This window comes from Cryptotermes secundus, unplaced genomic scaffold, assembly GCF_002891405.2.
Source record: "Cryptotermes secundus unplaced genomic scaffold, Csec_1.0 scaffold1754, whole genome shotgun sequence".
Taxonomy (NCBI): domain Eukaryota; kingdom Metazoa; phylum Arthropoda; class Insecta; order Blattodea; family Kalotermitidae; genus Cryptotermes; species Cryptotermes secundus.
In genome coordinates this window covers 42,206-48,619 of record NW_019729940.1, presented here as the reverse complement: position 1 = coordinate 48,619, position 6,414 = coordinate 42,206, and positions in this window count along the sequence as shown.

Below are 6,414 nucleotides of genomic sequence, written 5' to 3'. Positions count from 1 at the left end.
TTGCAGACTACAGGCCACGGAGTTTGATTAGTTTTTTTTTGCAACTATAATACGAAATACTTTTGTGACGAAAGAAATACAGAATTCGCACCTCTGCCACCAGTTAATATGGGGCATAACATCAGTATAGGAATACCTGACAACGACAAGCGTACGCTGATGTTGGTTCATGAAAGTTGACGTTCATTGATGCCAGATATCGCGGCGAACCGCAAAGTGTTTGCTGCACACGTGGTTGTGTAAGGTGAAGATCTTAACGCTTTCTGTTACAGCTGTTCGCAAAGTTAAACGCTACAGGATTATGGCCACAGAGGGGAATTTGGCCAGTGGATGCTACAACATCCTGAGGATTGAAACTTTCAGGACTAATAATGTTGTACTGCAGCATCCTGTTGCACGTAACTTATTTTCACTTCTTATTCACCTTCTCACATACAAGATTAAAAAAATTTTAAATTACTTTTCCCATTGCTGGTGCACTAAAGGAAATCATTTAAATACTGTACATTAGAAAGATACCACATACGTGTATATAAAATCAGCAAAGACAGCTTACATATGAATGACATATAGATTGATAAAAGTAATCCGATATTTGAAACACCGCAAGAACTAAACACTAGATAGCAGCACATGCCCCAACTACCCTATAAAAGAGAGCCAACTCCAGAAGACTCATAAACCATGTGGAGGTGTCTTCGAATGCCTACACCGTAGCCCTGCGATTCGTAGGAAGCGACGAAAAGGGAACCCAGTGCCTGAAGGTATAACTTGTCCATCCTCTTCCTGGGGATATAAACACGGGAACCTGGCCCTCCAGGTTTGGGGAGTCTCAAATCTGAGACAGTAAAATATGGTCATGAGTCCCGCGGGACACAGACACGAATGAATGCGCTGACGAGGACCAGCAGCAATTGTAAACGACAGACCTATCCTTTCTCTAGAGAGGATGTTGCATAAGGGCTATAACCGCAAGTGTTCAGTTGAAAAAAATATGGTCGTGGGTCTCAAGGGCTTGGCACCAAGACGAAGTGATTTGCGGTAGAGCGCTTCTGACTCTGACTCTCTGAAACACTAATAAAAGCTGCACACGACATGTAAGAGGAACGTCACTGCAATGCAAGTCAGTACACATCCAAAAAAATTCTAGAAAACACCAATGTACTCCATACGTAAAATACTAACACAGTGACTAACACATATTACAGATGTAAAGCGACACTAGGGCGCGAGAGCGAGTCTATACTTTGGAATTCTATACATTGACGGAAGTCAACAGCAATTTTCGAAGCACCTGATGCTGACAGTATCGATGGAATCGTGATATGAAAAATAATTCTAAAATTCAGAAGTGGAATTTAGGATTGAAACACAAGTTTGCATGTGAGACGGTGAGTAAGAAGTGAAAATTTCCTGACTAAATTCTTCGAAGCGATGAATCGACTTTTAAACAAGAGAGCATTGTCTGCATACACAATGAACATTACTGGACATTCCGGAGCCGCCATGTTGTCCGCGACTGTGTCATCATGGCGGACTGTGCGTGCGAGTCTCACCGCTTCTTCCTGCCTGACGTGCTTCTTCCACACATGCTGGAAGTCGTCCCATTGCACACATCTTCCAGTCTGCAGCCACCTGCTCAGGCTGATTTCTTCCTCACGGATTTCTTCTGCCCTGAAGATGGAGGCGATACGTTCTTCCGAAACGTCGGTTAACACAATATCTACACGGCGTCACATCACAGAAGACGTCATTTTTCAAAATGATCTAATTTTCATAAATTCAGAGACTTAAATGTGATACAGGCGCATGACATGGCGTGGGGTGAGACTGAGCCCACTTGGTAAGTCTGCCACAGATTTGCACAATCGTACTAGTTCCGGATGATATATGAGGGTGGGACATTTGGTGGAATGAGAATTGGTAGGCGAAACGGAAATATTCTGAGGAAACCTGCTATAGTGCCACTTTGTCCACCACAAATCACTCATGACTTGATCTTGGATCGAACTCTTTGTGTTCCAGATAGAATATTGTTGTCAAAACAAAATATTTTGTATTATTTTTTATACTGGCATTTATTTATTTATTTCAAAAATCTCGTTGGAGGCAGATGCTTAGCCTTCCCCCTTCGCCCCGTCGTTCAAGACAAGCGAGTATTATCGGATGAACAATTTTAAACTGTATAAAAATATATCTCTAGGTAATTTGAATTATAACATTAACAGTTTTCAAATTGGAGATTATATTTTTGATTTGAATGTAAGACCGAAATATATTAAGGCTAAAATATTAAAAAGGAGAAAAAAAACTCCATCAGTCACAGTGGACGGAATTAATTAACATTTATAAAATTGGAGATTATAAATGAAGGGGCCAATCATCAAATCTTTTTTATCGAAGTTATTTTCCTCTCTTATCCATCTCAATATGTCTTGTTGCTGATGAAGTCACAGATTTTGTTTCTCTACGGTTTCAGGATAACGCAATCCTTCGCACTCCATCTTAGTGTTACTATTCCAGACTTATCCTGTTTTTTTGTCCGAAGCAACGTCTTTCTTCTACGACGCTGGCAGTGACGTCGTGTTTATGTCCGTACTTTCGCTTATGGTGGGACAGAATCTGTCTACAATTGTTTTGTTGATGTTACTTATTTGCCCTCACAGTGACATCATTCATTTTTCTTCTGACATTTTGCCGTAACAAGAAATAATGTCTTTGTGACGATGTACCAGTAGGTTCAGTACTTTCCTTGTTAGACGTGGCCAGTGGGAACTGAATGCGCAGTGGATTTCATCATCCCAATGCAGGAATTAAGAAACGGATGAGCTGTTCAGGCAAGCACGAGCTTTGAGTGGGTCTCTCACCCTTCACTATGTTATTGCTAAGACAGTGAAATCTGACTATATATTCTGTATGTCTGGACTCGAGAAAATTGTTTTTGTGGTATGTGGTTATGCTAGATCTGAAACCTATGTATTTTTGTCACTTAAAACTCATCGTTCTTGTTCTATATTGTAACTCCATGGAGCCGAGCCCTTCTCGAGAAGCCACCAGTTGTGCAGCTACTCAAGAATTTCCCAGAATTTTAAGGAACCTGAAGGTTCATTATCGTGTTCACAAGAGCCCTCCACTGCTCTCTATTCCCAACCAAATCTTTTTCTATATTATAAAATTATTTTGACTCCTCTAAGCCATTTCCCAGATCCCTCCATATCTTCTTTTTATTTTTTGAAAGAATAGGTCTATAAAATTCAGTTGCTAAAAAACTAATTTATTTGCATGTAATCATTGAAATGCCTTATCAGGGGTGAACTCCGAAACTTAACGACCGAGGATGTGAAAATGTCCTGCTCGAACAAAGTTATCGCACTCCTTACGGGGCCGCAATACACGAGTATTCAATTCTTCTTGTGAGAAAATTTTGATAACCTCTAAATTCTGAAATTTCTTTGTAATGTTTTACCCAAGAGAGAAGAAAGGACAGGAGGCTGTAGAAAATCTCACGATGACGAGCTCCACAGTTTCTGCTATTCAGCAAATAATATTAGGACGATCAAACCACAGAGGATAAGATGGGAAGGACATGTAACACACAAGGCAGAGATCAGAAATGATGCAAAATTGTGGTCTGGAAACCTGAAGGGCAGAAGCGTGTTGAATATCTAAACATAAATGTGGGGGTAATATTAAGGTAAATAAACAAATAGGATTTAGAGCTCGTGGACTGGATTCATTTGACTCAGGATAAGGGCTAGTTGACGGACCAGTTGGATATCTGAATGAATATTCTTCTCGAGGCCTCCGCTCCATGGAGTCACTAATTCAGATGGTTAGTTATAGAAGCTAGCAGTTTTATAGAATTCTCTGGCTGTGGTATGTAACGAAATATATTTTATTCGAATTTTCAATACACTATACGAGTATGTTCTTTAATTAGTCAAAGTGTCTTTTCTTGACTCGGTTTCATTCGTGGTCTTAAAATTAGTTTCTTTCTTATTCCTTTTTGCATTTTTTCCTGGGTTTTCTTCTATTTCCTTTATTAGATTGCCTCTTGTGATATAAGTCTTGTTTCTTTTCTCTGCCTCTCTTTTCCCAGCGTTTGCTTGTGTCTGGCGGTATTGTCACGTTTACGTAATCTGTTCTCCGAAATGTCAGACACATTTTAGCTTCCAGTTTGTAACATCAGGTTATCTTTATTTTATTCAGTATTGTTCTGCCTTCCAATGGTATGGTCTCACATTACACTGATATCGAATTTCTTTTCGTTTTTACTTTATGCTTGTAGCTTACATTCCTTCCTTCTTGTCTTCTTCTCTGCGTACTGGTATCTACTACGTGTGTGCCGTTACGCAATCATTCAAGAAAACAAAAATCAAAACAATAACCTACTCAACACAATGTCAACCACTGAAAAACTTTGAACTAAAGGGATATACAGAGTGCCCCAAATGTCAGTTAATCTAAAACATTCTCTCGTAGTAAAGCGAATGTTCAGATTTAAGCCTGGCATCAATTTGTAGAACCGCTTCACAGTGTTGTGAGTTCTGCATTGAACATGGAGAATTTCGTTTCGAACATTTTTCTTAATCTAGTAAGTAATAAAGATATTTCTAACATATTTAGTTTATTTTTATTCTCCAGTTAACTGACTTTTTGGCCACTCTGTACAAACTTATATGCCTAGATTGCAAAAGAGCCTACATAGGACAGACAGGAGGTTCGCTTTACATCAGATACAAAGAACACATAAACATAAAGGCGCATCCACATTACTCGTGCTCGTGCTCGCCAGGCTTGTGCTCGTCGGTAGACTCGTCTGGCTTTTACTTGTGCTCGTAAATCTTCCTCCACACTACTTCAATTGCTCGCCAGGCTTCTGCGCGTGAGGATCCGTATATTTACTCGTAGTGTGTATAGGCCGTGGTCGTATTTTGATTTATTGGCTATAGTTTTTAAATTAAAAATTTAAAATTTGCTTGTTTCGTGACTTATCATATCGTCCACATTACTCGCGAGCATAGCGAGTCACACGAGCACGAGCACGAGTAATGTGGACGCGCCTTAAGGTTGCAATAGATTCACACACCACACACAACATTAGTCAATATGGAAAATAGAAGATATCACAGAGAAAATGCGTTCTGCAAAAAGGGGTCAAATAATAAAAGTAATGGAAAATTTCTGTGTATGTATATATATAAGAAATCCAGGATGAACGCATACAGGGATATCTGAAGTAAGAAACAACTTTTTGACACACTTATGATCATGCGCACACACAAAGCCGACCACCCACAAGCCTACACATCAGCAGTACTTAGGCAGTTCAACACAGTGAAACAGCAGACCTACAGCTCTTTGGTAAATATTAATATCTTTTTGTTTCTAAGGAATATGTTTATATATACGATCGTAAAGTAATAGAAAACAACTTGACGTAAAATCTGATATCATTGTTACATTTATAGGCACATAAAAATGAGTATTAGACAACAACTTAACACGGAATGCTGTAGTAAACTGAATTATAATAGTTACTATAGGATTCTGACGATGGTGNAAACGTCGTGTTTTTCTTAGTTATCTTAAAACACCAGGACCATGAATAAAGTCCGAAAACCCAATATCTCTGTGTGAATTATAATAACTAAGACTTGTATATATATGAATTTTAACACAATATTAATATAACCTTTTATAAGAAGTTTACGATACGGACATTTTCAATCTTCTATTTTGTGTATATGAATTGCAAGATTTTCGTTTCATACCGTACATCCCCTGAAGAGGGTGTTGTATGACCAAAACTTGTCACTGTTTTAACATGATATAATCAGTTCGAGGAAATATGTTGTATATATGCTCGGATGGTTGTTCACATATTGTCCCATTCGTTATGTTTTCGGTCCCAATTCAACTCATTAAAGTGGAGTTATAAGAACTGTTAGTGAAATAATTGCTCAGTGCCTGAGATATTCGTTATATTAACTGGACTGTCTTTTCGATGTATAATTCACAATAATCCTTCTGTATAAAGTTAGGTATATCTGCATCATATTATATGCAGTTGTGGTAACCCTGTTAAATAAACCAAGAATCAATAATGCAACCTAATTAAGATATCATGTTTCAACTATATGCAAAAAATTCGTAAAACTGTTTCATACATTTCAGTCTTTGGACTGTGGCTGAGCCGTTTGAGCTTCTTATTCATGTGATCCCTAGATTGATATTAGGCTCAGATGTTGTCATAACCGGCAAATTTTCGTGGTATTCTCGATTGCTCCAGGCAAATTCTGGGATATTTCCTTAACATAGGTTACAATCGCTTTCAAAAACGTTTAAATTCATTCTCAGTCATTATCTTATTCGACACTGTATAAGCCGGTCACAGTAGCCGAACGGTCTAAG